General features: G+C 53.4%; 1 protein-coding gene across 1 annotated transcript in view; it reads left to right on the top strand.

The window, feature by feature from the left end:
• The window catches only part of RTN4RL1 (reticulon 4 receptor like 1), a 67,347-nt gene that overhangs the window by 45,085 nt on the left and 8,458 nt on the right, over positions 1-13,804 (top strand). The window lies entirely within an intron of this gene.

The raw sequence follows: 13,804 nt of genomic DNA, 5'->3' as shown, positions 1-13,804 counted from the left end.
TCGGTTCTCCTTTATTCCCTCTTCCTTTATTTTTTCTTCCTCTTCTCTCTTTCTCCCTCCTCTTTCCCTTCTCAGGCCTGTGGCATTCCAGCTTGGAGATCGGCAGTGCCAAACTTCCCAGAGAGTTCTGTTTGCTCTCTGCTCAGAGCCACCTCCTGGGGCACCCCTGCTGCTGCCTCTCCTCCTGGGGGGCACAGGGACCTGCTGTGGGCCTGCTGCCCCGGGACAGCGTGAGCCACCCCAAGGTAGCCTCTGGGTCTGTCCTGTCCACAGCTGCGTTGAGCAGTGGCCCCAGCTAGGTGCTCAAGCTGTGCTGTGATAGAGGGACGGTGAATGCCCGCAAAGGCCGCCCCTGCTTTCTGCCCCAGGCCACGCCCCTTCCTGGGGCTTCCCTCCGGGACCTCTCCAGCCAGCCTTCGCTGGGGCACCAGCTGTGCTCGCTTAGGGGAGCCCTTTGAGTGGGTATCAGGACTGGTTTCCTCCAAGCAGCACCACCCTTTGGAGGATCCTGCTCTGGCCCTGTTCCTGTTTCTCCCCTCCCCTAAGGGCAAGGAGTTTGGGGAGCCAAGGAGATGTGCCCACCCAGAGCCCGTGCCCACCACTTGAGAGCAGTTCTGTCCAGTAGAAATGGGAGTGACAGGTACTTTAAATTTTCTAGTAGCTACATGAAAAAAGTAAAAAGCAACAAGTGAAATTCATTTAAAATATTTTTATTTATTTAAGCCAATATAGTCAAAGTATTATCATTTCAACATGTAATCAATATAGCAAGCACCCTTTCTTGTACTAGGCCTTTGAGATAGCCACATTTCAAGCGTTCGGAAGCCACACGTGGGTAGCAGCCAGTGCGCGGGACAGCACAGCTCTCTATCACAGACTAGGCATAGGGATTCGAGACCTCAACGTGCTCTGCTCAGATGGCCCCGCCTGCTTCCAGGGCCTCTTCCCCATTTAGGACTTTTCAGGGCAGATTGCACCCGGAAGTTCGAGGGATTGGAAGGGCCCAGAGCCTGGCTTGCCTCTGAGGAGGGCGAATTCCGCATGGACTCGCTTTCCTTCTCAGCTCAAAATCCACTCTGACCCTAGAGGCGGGAGCGATGAGAACTCTGGGGCACTGAAGGACAGAGGAGGCTGGAACAGCCCAGGGGCAGCAGGGGGCCCTTGGGATGGTGGGAGGCTGGAATCTGGCAGAGGGGGAGGGGGTGGGGCACCGAAGTCCACAGACAGGTTAATGGCTCCTGCCTTGCACACGATTGAATTTGCCTTCCTGAGCCTCCTGGCTTTGGGGAGGGACCTCTCCTGGGAGCTCAGCTGGACTCCCAGAGCCACGGGGCCTGGGTCAGCCAGGCCTGATTCGATCAGGAGAAATAAAAGACACAGGGCTTACAGACAGCCCAGGAGCCAGAGGGGCCGGTGGCTTGGTCCCGGAAGGTGAGGCCAGTGAAGAGGGCCCGGGTGGGGGCTGCAGGTCCATCCGAGCTCCTCCTCCCTCCTGGGAGGCCCCCTGCCCTCAAAGCACAGCTGACAGTTGTCTGTACTCTATCTACCTCATTATGCTGTCCCGCCTTCCCATCTCTCGCTCTCTCTTTTAAAAAGAATATTTATTTTTAAGGAATCTCTACACTCAGAGCGTGGCTCAGACTCACAACCCCAAGATTAAGCGTCACATGCTCTCCTGACTGAGCCAGCCGGGGGCCCCTTTGCATCTCTTAATGATGACCCCAAAATCAGAAAACTTGGAACGAGCCTGTTTCTCTTTGTGTCCGTAGGGGTGTGCAACACATGCTGGAACCAGGGTGGGAGAAACCAATGAAAAAGACTCTGTCCTTTCTCTCCTGCCAGTCCCTTGCATTGTGTATGAGAACCGGTGCCCAGCCCCACGCTCTGTCCTCTCTGTGGGAGGCTGGGGAACAATCGGGACACATCGCAAACTAGAGGAGACACCACACTGGACACGCTCTCCTGTGCCTCCAGGCCTTTGACCGTGCAGTTCCTCCCACCAGAATGTCTGCCCCTTCCCCCTTGAATGCCCTTGGAGGCTGCGTCCCGCCGGGACTCCACTCCAGGCAGCGCGCCTTGCTTTCTTCCTCCTCCGTGTTTCCATAGTATCGTGGACACGCCATCCCAGCGCTGGGAGCACGCGTGTTCACTCAGTCCACCAGTCATCGCCCGGCGAGCCAGTGCCTCCTGGGTGCCGGGCACCGTCCTGGAGGCTGTGGACATCCTAGGGAATAAGCAGACAAGGGGGAAGAAAATAAACATGTAAACAAATAATTAAACAAGATACTGTTAGTGCTAAGTGCTAAGAGGGAACTAGAGCAGGGTACTTATGTAATCAAGAGCGACTAGGGCTGGTTGGGGCAGCTGCTTTAGACAGAGAGGCGATGCTTGAGCTGAGGCCTGAATGCTAAGAAGGAGGTGGTCCTGCAAGGGCTGGGGGCAGAGTGTTCAGTCAGTGCGAAAACTCCCAGACAGACACATTGTATCACTCCGTCCCTATGGACTATCCAGCATGGGTAAATCCACAGGGACAGGGCCGGGGGGAGGAAGAATGGGGAATGACTGCTAATGGGTATGGGATTTCTCTTTGGGATGATGCAAATGTTCTAGAACTCAAAAGTGGTGATGTTTGCACAACATTGTGAATGTACTAAATGCCACAGAATTGTACCCTTTAAAATGGTGAAGACGGTACATTTTAGGGTGCGTGTATTTTACCATAAAACAACAGAACAAAAGACTGAGCTTGCCGGGGTCTAGGAACAGGAAGGCTAGTGCAGCCAGGGATGGGGGGAATTGTGCGGGGTGGGGTTGGAGAAGTGGCGGGGGCCGGTCAGGAGGAACACTGTGGGTTGGTAGGGAGTTTGCATTCTGTTTGGTGCAATGGAAAGCCACTGGGAGATTTCAAGCAGGAAAGTAACCTGATAGCTCTTTCTGTTTTAGAAGATCCTCGTGGCTGTGGTGTGGGCCGTGGGTGGTGACAGAGCTGAAGCAAAAGCAGGGAGACCAGTTAGCGAAACCACTGCAGCGGTCCCGGGGGGGGCGGGGAGCACGGCGGCTTGGGACGGGGTGCCTGCAGTGGGGGCAGAGTGATGTGGACAGATCTGGGATCTATTTAAAGGGTAGAGCCCACAGGACTTGATGGATTAAAGGGAAAGAGAACAGGGGAAAAGGAGGAATATGGAATGCTGTCTACATCTTCCCCTTGAGCAACGGAAAGGATGGAGTTGTCAGTTACTAAGATGGGGAAGCCTTTGCTTGAGAAACGCCTTTAGGGCACGTCGAGTGGGGCTGCTGGTCAGATAGCCACGTGGCAGTGTCGGGTGGGCTGGTCTGGAGTTCAGGAATGAGACACATATCTGGTCCTCTGCCCCATGGAGATTGTACTGAAAACCTGAGCATCCCTGATAGATGCTAGGGACAGGTGTGGCTGTGGAAGATGGATGGTCCAAGTGCTGAGCCCTGGGGCATCGGGATATGCAGAGATCAGGCAGAGGAGGAACGGCCAGCAGAGCCACCCAAGGAGAGCAGCCAGGCAGGTAGAAGAAAAGGCAGAGTGCTGTCTCTGAAGAGAAGGAAGTGTTTCCTGAAGGGAGGGCCAACTGTGTCCAGTGCTGCTAAGAGGGTGAATGCATGAGGGAGTGACAACGAAGTCGCCGTTGGATTCAGCGATATGAATGCAGAACGGCCGCCCCGGTACACCTGTACTCCCAGCACATAGCTGGCGCTCCTTAAAGGTTGGAGGACTTGAGACGATGATGTTGTGCATTGGGCAGCATAGACCGCCCAGAGCCGAGGACTTTGAGCAAGAAACAAGGTTCCACAGGGAAGTGGCTGAGCGGCTGGGACCACCCAGCACCCATTACTGAGGGAAGGCTGGGGGAGCCCGAAGCAGCACCGGATTGCAGTCCCCCCTCCCCCCCGGCACATTTTCAAAGGGCCTTCCCTCTGCTGCTTTTCCCTTTTTCCTCTCAGGAGAGGTGATTCATATTTCAATACATTCCAGCTGAAAAAGGATCAGATTTTGAGCAGGTGGTAAGTCAGTACATGGAAATCTGATATATTTTGACTAATGCGGTTTGAAATTTGGAAACTGCAGACAGTTTTATTCAAGATCCATTTTTATACCAACTCATTATTGGGGGGAAAAGGCAAGATTTCAGGTTTCCGGGGGAGGACGTGTGAACCCAAGCCTGTCACCACCAAGCCCTGTTAAGCAGGCTTGACCTGGCCGGCTGGCCAGCATGCTGCCCGCCGCTCGCATTCCTGCCGGAAAGGCTTTCTTTAGCAACCTCTTTCAAGTATCCCCCTGGGGTTACTAGTCCAATTTAATCTGACCTTCAGCCCCACCTCTGTCGCACCAACTCCAGCAAATCCCTGGGGCTGGCACTTAAGACAAGTTTTGTGATACAGACGATGGTATTACACAGAATTTCCACTTCCTTCCCCAGCTGCCTTGTCCATTTCCCCAGCCTCATGGGTGTGAGGCACCAGGAGAGAAAATAAATAAGGAAGACAGAGGCAGGAATGAAGTTATTGGCAAGGGAGCAAGGACACAGTTCGTGGGAGGTAGGGGAGATGCCTGTTGGGGGGCCTGTGGAGGAAAGGCTTGGGGAGGGCCTGTGAGAGAGCTGTGGCCTCAAAAGAGAGGTCTAGGGGCGTCTGGGTGGCTCAGTCGGTTAAGCGCCTGACTCTTGATTTTGGCTCAGGTCATGATCTCAGGTGGGATACAGCCTCACACTGGGCTCCGTGCTCAGTAGGGAGTCTGCTTCTCCCTCTCCCTCTGTCCCTCCCCCTGCTCATGCCCCCCCCCAAATAAATAAATAAATAGATAAATAAATCAATCTTTTTTAAAAAAGAGAGAGAGAGGTCTTGGTTTGAATCCTGGCTCCCCCATCTTGGGTGAATCTCCACCTTTTATTGAGCCTTATTTTTCTCAACCGTAAAATGGGGATAGTAATACTTTCGTAATACTTTTTTTTTGGAACATTCAATGAGTGTTATATGATACCCCCGGTTATGGATGGGTCTGACACATGGGAGGGATTCAACACACATTCATCGCCTTTGCTTCCCCGCTGCAGAGATCTCTCCATATGACACACACAGCTCTTGGCTCTTTTGAGTAGCTCAGTCTAGTTGGGAAGGCAGACGGGGAAGAGTGGGGTCTCTGGAAGGTCCCTATGGCTGGTGATCTTCTGGGTATTGAACTTAAGGCTCTGTGAGCTAAACTTTCTGGAAGATGTTCATTCCAACATTGTTTGGTTTAGCCGACTCTTTTTTTTTTTTTTTGGAAAATTTTATTTATTTATTTATTTATTTGAGAGAGAGAGACACAGATAACTCTGCTCCTGCTGAGCAGGGAGCCCGACATGGGGCTCGATTCCAGGACCCTGGGATCATGACCTGAGCCCAAGACAGACGCTTAACTGACTGAGCCACTCAGGTGCCCCGCTGACTCTTGAAAGAATCAATAAGAACATTTACGTGGCAATAAACCACACGTATGATGTCAGGTATGCAGTGACGTTCCCCTCTCCCTAGTCCCTGAGCTTCTCATAGTCCTCCTGGGGGGCAACTAATATTACCCATTTTGCCGTGATAATCTATAACAGTGAAAAATGAGAAACAATCAAAATATTCCAGAGATAAATAAATTATGGTCTGTCCGTACAGAAGGACACTCTGCAATCTCTACACAATCTCTGTTACTTCACTGCATGTTTCCTCTGGCCCAGGCCCTCAGCACATGCTGTTCTCTCTGCCTGGAACCCCACCCCCCACCCTCCCAGTGGAGTTCTTCTCAGTCTTCAAACTCTGCCAGCCTTCCCACTCCCACTGCCAAGGGGAGCCCGCGCATTCCTCATAGCTACTCGGGTCTCTTTCTACGGGCTCCTCTTTTCAGGGTGTGATTATATCTGGATGTGACCATTTGATGAGTATGTGTTTCAGACTGCACTCTCCAGGGGGCGGGGTCACTGCCTGCCCAGCCGCCTTACTATAGGGCCTCACAGAGAAGGCACCTGGAGGGCTGCTGAATGGACAGATGGTCTAAGTTAAGCAGAAGACGCAGGATACCGAGCTCAGATACAGCACGATCCTAATTTTATTGCTTTAAATAAAATTTTTATTTAAATTTTATATATCCCTACATAAATGAAGGAAGTACAGAGAGAAAGCGCAGCAAGACACTGTCGGTGGTTGTCAAGGGTAATGGGATTGTGATGATTTTTCTTCCTTTTCCCTTCTCTACTTTCCATGTTTTCCACAATTGGCAATTATTATTTCAGAATTAAAATAAATGACGAAGAGTGACTTTAAAGAAAAACCTTACGGGGGAACATAGGGTTTGGGGACCACACGGGGAAAGCCCATGCCGCTCGTGCCAGGGTGAAAGCCCTCAGGCCTGGGGTCAGAGCTGGCATGTGTTGCTGGCTGGCCCCTGGGGAAAGTGCAGGGCTCAGGGCAGCAGGGAGCAGGAGGCAAGTCAAGGCCTGGGACCTGAGGTTCTTAGCTAGACTCTGCAAGGTGTCTTTTTCCCTCCATGACTCATTTCCCTTATGAAATATTAAATGCATGCATCAAAATATAGTATGTTTAAGGTATCAAGAATAATAAAACTAACATCCCCGAGTCCACTGCTCAGATTAAGACACAGAACACCACAAATACATTTGTTTTGTTTTTGTTTTTTTAGAAGTATTCTTTTTTTTTTTTTTAAGATTGTATTTATTTATTCGACACAGAGAGAGACAGCCAGCGAGAGAGGGAACACAAGCAGGGGGAGTGGGAGAGGAAGAAACAGGCTCATAGCGGAGGAGCCTGATGTGGGGCTCGATCCCAGAACGCTGGGATCACGCCCTGAGCCGAAGGCAGACGCCTAACCGCTGTGCCACCCAGGCGCCCCACCGCAAATACATTTGAAGCATTCCCTGTAGGGTCTTAAGTGGCCAGACTCTGCCGAGGGGCCAAAAGAGAAAGACCTGCGAGGCAAGGCCTAAAATACCTCGTAAACTCTTTATCCTCGTAGGCATGAGGTACCTGGCAGCCTTTGGCTGCTGAAACCTATTATATCTCCACATCTACCCACAACGAGGCCGACTCAGCTAAGGAAAGCACCTGGTTTCTTTGCTTTGGGCTCAAGTCACATCAGCGAAATCATCCGTTCACTGCTTCACTTTCCGGACAGGTATAGATGAGCTCTGCGCGCCAGCTGGGCGCCCCAGCAGTGCCCCAACTCTGGTGTTGGAGGCAGGTGACTTTAGGAGAGCCGTGAGTGCTTGGAGAGGAGGCAGGACTGAGGAGGGCGAGGGGGTCTAACCCAGAGGGAAGGGGTCTGGGGAGGCTTCCTGGGACAGGTCCTGTCTGAGGCAAGTCCTGCACGTACATAAATTAGACTTCTTTGGTTGTAAGCAAGAGAAATCTATTCTGACTGACTAAGCAAAAGAGGAACCCATTGGAAGGTGTGTTTGGGGCTGTAATTGAAAACCCGCTTCAGGGACGCCTGGGTGGCTCAGTTGCTTAAGCATCTGCCTCGGGCTCAGGTCATGATCCCAGAGTCCTGGGATCGAGTCCTATATCCGGCTCCCTGCTCATTGGGGAGCCTGCAGCTCCTCCTGTGTGTGTGTGCCCTCTCTCTCTCTCTCTCTCTTTCTGACAATAAATAAAAAAATATTTTAAAAAAACAAAACTTAAAATAAGCCCAAATAAAAAATGGCTATAACAAGAATTATTATGTCCTATAAGTAGTTTGGAGATCCCAGGATTGGTTGACCCCTTGGCTTAATAAGGCCATTATGATCCAGGTTCTCTCCATCTTTTCAGTCTTTGATAAAGTGGCTTTGGCCTTTAGGCCTTTAGGTCCCCTCAACACCAAATGGTAGTGTGTCGGCACCAGGCAGTTCATCCTCCCCCAGCCACACTCTAAGGCAGGAAAAGAGAACATCCTTTCTTTGTGTCCCTTTTCAAAAGAAGGAAGAAGAGCATTGCTCCACCCCCAAGTCCTTCAGGTGACTTTATTTGTGTCTCATTGGTCAGAATGGAGTCACATGCTCCTATCTAAACCGATCAGTGGCAATGGAGGAGGTTATTAATCTACTGGAGAGGCGCCTAGCTCTTCTAGGGCATATGGCTACCTGGTAGCTGAAAGAAATCTGGATCTTGATAGCCAAGAAGTGGGGTGTTAGGTGGGCCACTGCAGAAAGCAGATGAAACCCAAAGAAGAAGCTGAACAACCCAGGTGTGGGAAGAGCAAGAACCAGGGTGGCTCTGGGGGTGTGGGTGGAAAGAATTATTAGGCAGTGTCCTCAGGATGGCCCCACCATCGGCTCAAGCCGAGTCACTCGGCGTCAGGTTCAGGGTGAAATTCCTAGGAGACGGTCTAACTGGTTGCGCCTGGCCACTTGATTGATAGCCCTGCCTCCGGAATCACCTGCAATGGGGAAGGGGTGATCCTCCCCGGGGAACTTGGAGAACTGCTTCCCCAAGAAGACAGAGAGAGGGGAGCAGGAAGCCCCTGAGCTGAGATGAGGGGAAGAGCAGAAATGAGGGGCACAGAGCCAGACCACCGATGGGCTTGCAAGCTGTGCCCCGCTGGAGGGACCTCACGTCAGTGAGCTTTCTTATTTGCAAGCAACAGACACACCAGCCTTGACTGATTTAAATCAAAAGCAGATCTGCTTAAAGGTAACCCACATAATCTCCCAAAGGGTTGGGGGCTCCACAGACAGGAACGATGCCCCAAACGAAGACAAAGGCACTTCCAGCTTGCACCTCCAATGTTCCCGTCACAGCTTAATTGCCCCATTAAGTCCTAGTTCAAAGTCTGGGTTACCTGCCTTGCCTGGTCTTCAAGGAAGGATGGGAAAGTGAGGGCTTGACCTTTTCAGCTTCCACAGGGAGGGAAGGACTCATTTACATAAATTGGGAGATCTCTCAAATACAGGAAGAGGGTTTAGCAGCTAGGTGGCCAAGAGGAGTGACACATGTCCACAGCATACTATCCCGAAGGCATCTGGGGAAGACTGAGCTCGTGGAAGCCAGGAACTGGGTCTTTTGTCCCCAGAGCCCTCCTGGCACGGTGCCCGGCCCAGAGGAAGGGGTGGAGCGAATGTTTGCTGAGCTAATGCACGCTCTGTCAGCAGGGGAGTGATGCGAGCAGACTTCATCATAGGGGCCGGAGAGCCCCACAGTCCAGCGGGCAGTGAGGAGGACTTGGGCAGGGCCCGGGCAGTGGGCACTGGAAACCTGTGTTTGCAAACACCTACCTCCTTGTCCCCCACAAACCTCTCATGTGACTGGGGTAGTTTGATTTCCCACCAAATGGAATGCCAGCTTCATTCTGTCTTCTTTCTCTTCAAACTCCCGCCCTCCTCCCTACGTCTGCTCTCAGCTACTGACCCCCTTTTACTTCAGGGAGACAAGAAGACCCGGGAGGCTAAGTCCATCATCTTGTCATTAGCACAGACCTGAGTCCCTCCTGTTCCTTCAGAGCTCTGGGGTCCCTGTTCCTTTGGCCCTCCCACTCCTACTGCTTCAGTTTCTTTCCCTCTCCCTCCTCCCAAATCATGCCTACAAGCGTGCAAACAAGCTCTAGTTTCTTCCATCTTTAAAAAGCAAATAACCTCCCAGGACTCCACGCCCCTCCAGGGGCTGCCCTGTTTCTCTGCCTCCTTCACAGCAAAGTTCTGAATGAGCGGCCTCCGGGTGCTCACAGACACTGCTCCCTGATACCAGCACCCCACCCCGGATTCTTCCCTGTCTGGTCGAGGACAGGCTGGGCCATGGGACTGACTCTGACCAATGAAACACAAGGAGTGCTGTGTGCTGCTTGAAACAAAAGCCGGTATTGGCCATGGCCTCGGCCGTGAGACAGGTAGGGTTCTGGGTGGAGGATGTGTTCTCCGCCCAGATCCCTGAGCAAGAAACCAGCTCTGTCGTGAGCCACTGAGACCCTGGGGCCACTTGTTACGTTAGCATGCCCTAACGTGTCCTGACTGACCCAGTGCTGTCTCCCCATTCACTCTTCCTCCCCTTCTGGTATGCATTCTGCCACCACCTTTCTCCCAGAAATGAGCTTTCTGGCATCACCAGTTACCTCCATGCTGCCAAACAACAGCACTTCTCCATCCTCATGTGAACTCTCTCAGCCCTCATCATGCCCGAGTCCACCTTCCTTTTTGAAACACTCTTGGCTTTGGTCACACCACACCCATGGTTTTCCTTTGACATCACTGACCATTCCTTCTCCTTTACATTCCAGAACTTTGTTGCTGGAGGCCTCGATCCTGTATCCCTTCTCTTCACAGGTAACCTCACCGATTCCCACAGTTTTAAATACCATCTCTATGCCCACGACCCCCAAGTGTGCTTTTCATATCCAGCTTGGTACATCCAGCTGCCACTAGTCAAACATCTCTGTAAGGCTCCGCAGACTTCGTGTGTCCTAGATGGCGCTCCTGTCGGCCGCCATGCCTGCTTTCCCATGCTCCTCCAGTCTCACTGTACCTTCCTCTTCTGGAACCACCCCATGTCCCTCCCACCCCCATCCCTCACACTGGTCCACCTCTATATCCTGCCAATTCTACATGCTAAACAGTTCTCATTCTGTCCACTGCTATCTGACTCCATAGCCCTGCCCCTCCTTTAGCTTTCCCCCAATCTGTGCTCTAGTAGCAGCCCCCCAAATCCCTTCATATTGCTCCCACTTCAGGCTTTTCCATGGCTGCTCACCATACCCAGAATTAGATCCAAACTCTTCAACTGAGGCTTTCAAGTCCCTATAAAGCCTGCCTCCTGCCTTCCTGACTGCATCTCCTGCCCTTCCCTTCTTCCCTCATCTATACTAAGTTTGGTCCTGTCCCAGGGCCTTTGCACCTGCTATTCCTTCTGTTCTTTGGCTCCTTCCTTTCCTTTAGGTTTCAACTCAGGTGTCGCTGCTCAGGGAGGCCCTTCACGAGCACACAGACTAATGTCAGTCCCCTCCCCCCATTTGTCTCAGTCTTTTTTTTTTTTTTTAAGATTTTATTTATTTATTTGCTAGGGAGAGATAGCAAGAAAGAGCGTGAGTGGGGAGGAAAGAGAGAAGCAGGCTTCCTGTGAGCAGGGAGCCCAACATGGGGCCCGACTGAGCCCCCCAGGCGCTCCCATTTGTCCCAGTCTTAGCTCCCTCGTTGTATCCCCAGTGTCAACCACCCTTTGTCTGTTTGGTCTTGTCTGGTCCCTTTGCTTAATCATCTCCCTGCTGGAATGTGCAGGCTCCATGAGGGGCGGAGCTGGATCTTAGTGTGGCAGCAGCAAGCACAGAGCGAACTCTGGTGAATGAGGGAGGTGGGGGACAGATTCAGAACGGGGTGATCGACGCCCCGGGTGTGAGTTCTGGACGCCTTTCACTGACAAAAAGGAAAGGGCGGCTGTACCAGAACTAGGAACAAGGGCTCCTGGAAGAGAGTTGTGCACCTGTTTCTCACAGGCTGGGTCCCCTCTCCTGTTTTGTGTCCTCCAATGCCAGGGCCTTCGGGATTTGGTAGACCCCCACCCCTACTCTCTCTCCCTCACGTCCCCTCAGTGACCCCAGGCAGGCAATAGACACTTGCCCCTGGGGGCTGTCCCATGCCCACAGAGGTTCACCTGCCCCACCAAACGCACCCGAGATACCCCTCCAGCCTCAGCGACCCTGTCTGTGTACAGCTGGACCCACGGTTTGCTGTGGCTCTGAGGGAGGGGCCGTAGGCTCCAAGGTTTGGAGGGAGGAGGCAGGATGCAGAGCCTTCTCAAAACCTCCTGGGAAGGACCGGCTCCCAGAGGCCCTCGGCCCTCAGCCTGGGGCTGCCACAGCCCAGATTCTGGGGCCGCAAACCGGGGAGCAAATTTGAGTAACACGGGACACATTTTCTGAGCCCCAGAGAGGCTTCCCAAGGTGAAGGTAGAGCCCAAGTACCTGGGGCATTCTGCAGAGAGCTGGCAGCTCCGGAGGGAGGTGGATGGGCTGGGAGGAAGGGCGAAGCAGAGAGGTCAAGACCCCATCCCCACCTGCTGTGTCCTGGGGGCAGCCAAGGCCTGGTAGGGAAAGAACTTGAACCTGGGTCTGAGCCCCGCCTCAGTGTCTGACCTGTCAGGTCCCTGTGCCAGGCCTCTGGGGTCTGGGGGCACCAGAGTGGGTGGGGTGAAAGCCAGGGTACGGGGGTGGGTAGAGCCCCGGGGGGGGGGCGAGCAGCAGCTCCTTTGATAGCAGGACCAGTAACACCATCATCACCCTTGGGAATGCCTCTTCTTCAGCTTGCCCTGGGCTAGAGTTCGGGGGCACAGCCTCACCGAGTGCTTCCAACACCCAGTAAAGCAGGTGCTCTGCCTCCCAGTTCCTGGACTAAAAAACTGAGACCGTGGAGGTTTAGTGAGCTGCCCGGATTGCCCAGCTGAAATGTGCTCCCAATGGGGCTGGTCCCAAAGCTGGGCAGTCCAGGGGTACAGAGCTGCTCGCACCAGCCTCCAGCATCCCACCCCCCCAGAGGGCACCCCACAGTGAGGAGGTGGCAGACTCAGCTGGCAAAGCTGGGGAGCCTGCGGTTGCTCCAGTGAGGCCCCCCCTCCGAGAGCTCGGCAGCTCAGTCAGCACGGCATCAAGGCCAGGCCTGTGCAGGGGGCTCGCCACGGCAGATAAAAGCCAAGGGCTGTTCCGGTAAGAGGCCACCTGCTTCCCAGCTGAGAGTGACCCTGGAGTAGGTAGATAATTGAGCGTGTCGGGAGGAGAGCGGGAGCTAAAGGCAAAGCCAGAGTGAGTGCCCAGATAAGATGGGGATATCACAGACCCAGGCCCCCTCTCTGGGCTGGAGTTCAGGGATGCTGCAGGATGAAAGGGCCCAGGCTGCCAGCCCCCTTGGTGGCCTCCAGAGACAAACACAAGCTTGCATACATGGGCGTGCACTCAGAGACTGCATACACATGCCTGCGTGGCCACGTATACACACACGGCTAAACACACACACAGTAGCACGCGTGCACAGACATGTACGCAGATCCATGCACACGCACACGCACAGGCTCCGTGTAGGCCGGGCCTGCCTCCCGGGCTGCAGGCCGTAGACCCGCGGCATGGGTGTCTGGAGAACCCTCATGCTTCGTGCCTGCCTGTGTGTCCCCTCCCCTTCCTGGGCCCAGAGATTTTGGTTTTTGGAAGGGAGGCACAGTTTGGGTCTCAGACAGGGTGACTGACTGGTCCTGGTTTGTTTGGGACTTACCGGTTTAAGCTCTGAAAGTCCCAAGTCCTGGGAAAGCCCCAAGTCCCAGGCAAAGGTATGTTGGTCACCTGCCCCTTGGACAGGGCTCTGGTATATATCTTCCCTTGCAGAGCTCTCCCCACCATCTGTCACCTCTGGGATGTCCCAGGGGCCTCGGAGAGCCAAAGCCCAGCCTGATCTCCCAGAGGCCTCAGTACTAACAAGAGCCACTAGGTTTATTGAGCACCTACTATGTTCCAGGCACCATTCTAGGCCCCAGGGGCACAGCAGGAAACGCACCAGACAGAATCCCTGTCCTTGTGGAGCTGACACTCAGTGCGAGGGGACAGAAAAGAAACAAGATAAATAAATAAATGAAATAATTTATTTAGAAGAGGATGAGTGTTAAGGGGGAAAGTAAAAGAGGGAAGGAGCCCATTTAAAATAGGCTGCTGGAGAAGGCCTGACTGAGAAGGTGGCCCTGGGAGAGACCCGAATGCTGGGGCGAGGGCAGGGGCATGTATCCCCGGCAGTGCTCCCGGAGGAGGGGGCCTGCCAAAGGCTGGAGGCAGGACACACCCAGCATGTGA

This window comes from Ursus americanus, chromosome 23, assembly GCF_024610735.1.
Source record: "Ursus americanus isolate L20-20 chromosome 23, mUrsAme1.1.p, whole genome shotgun sequence".
Taxonomy (NCBI): domain Eukaryota; kingdom Metazoa; phylum Chordata; class Mammalia; order Carnivora; family Ursidae; genus Ursus; species Ursus americanus.
This window is presented reverse-complemented; position numbering and strand designations above follow the sequence as displayed.